The sequence below is a fragment of the Cynara cardunculus genome, unplaced genomic scaffold (assembly GCF_001531365.2).
Source record: "Cynara cardunculus var. scolymus isolate 2C unplaced genomic scaffold, CcrdV1 Un_Scaffold_2236, whole genome shotgun sequence".
Classification (NCBI taxonomy): domain Eukaryota; kingdom Viridiplantae; phylum Streptophyta; class Magnoliopsida; order Asterales; family Asteraceae; genus Cynara; species Cynara cardunculus.
Genome location: NW_020201022.1, coordinates 7,453 through 8,859, shown reverse-complemented (window position 1 = coordinate 8,859; position 1,407 = coordinate 7,453).

The window sequence follows — 1,407 nt, the reverse complement described above, 5'->3', positions numbered from 1 at the left end:
TAGCTTTGATCTCTGAAGCTTCTTCAGTTGAAATGTCTTCTACCCCTTTCGTTTCTTCTCTACCTCCCGTGGTCATCACGGAGATAGATTCTTCTGAGGACATTCCAGAATCTGATTTACCAGATTTTGATGAGTCCCTGGCACCCTTAACTAAGTCATTTAGGAGGTTTGCCAGTAAGAGCAACTTCCGCAGGTCTCCTCAACTATTCCTCAGGGAGAAGCCAAAGTCTGAAAGAATAGACAAGGCTTCAGCTGTCCGCTACAACTGTCACTGGCCCAGATATTTTGCAGGTGAATGCAGATCAAAGAAGACTGCGACGCCATCTTCTAAAGCCTCCTTCAAGACCAAAGATGAAAAATACTTAAAACTGAAGGAGAAATACAAGAAGATGAAGAACATCCAGTGAAAGGCTAAAGGCCTTATTGCTGAAGAGCATGACTGGGCTGAATCATCAGATGAATCATCTTCTAACGAAGAGGATAAAGCCTACGTCTGCTTGATGTCCATTGATGCTGATGAAGAATCTTCTGAAGCGTCTACCTCCTCTGAGCCATATTCTTCTACTCAGGTATGTTTCCTGAATGAACCCTCTTCTTCTTCTAGTCTTTCTGCACTAGATACRCTRACGGTTGACCTTTACAATGCCCTCAATGGCAAATCGAAAGCTGAGATGCTTAACGTTGATCTTCAAGAGCAATTGAAGATTTATCATTCTAAGATCAAAGAACTGACCTCTGTTGAGGAAAATCTTAAAGATTAGGTTATTGTAAATCAAACTATCACTGTTGAACGTGAGAAGGCTGTCGCTGAGCATGAGCGAGCAATCGCTGAACTCAAGGCCGAGAAAGCTACAATTGAAGGGTGGTGCAAAGCTTCCATCAAAGCCTCTAAGATCATTAACGCTCAGATCCCCGCCAAGATAACGACTGGTCAAGGATTTTCCTATGATCAGGAAGAACGTGTTGTTGACAGGTCTATGCTCAAGTTTGGTACCTTCGTCTCCTCTATTCCCAACACTTCTTCCTCTCAGTCCTCTTCTTTTACTGAAAGTCATCTTGAAGGAACTCCTTCGAGTTCTGGGTGCAAAGACAAAGGTATATCCATTGTCACAGCATCTCGTCCTAAGAAGTCCAACAAGTCTAATAGATCTAGGTCTATTCCTTCAGCTTGTAAAGCTTCTTCTTCTTCAGGGACTAAGAAATCTGAATCGCATCAGAAATCTAAGTCACAGCTCAAGGTGAACTTTTCACCTAAGGAATCAAATTCCTCAAAGCTTCCTCCTAGAACTAATAGGAAGGGAATTCTTGGAGTTGGTCCCGTTTCTAGTCTGATACTTCCTGGCCCAAAGGAAACTCTTAGCATTAGGAAGTGTAAACACTATGGTGAGAGAACACATATTGTCAGTA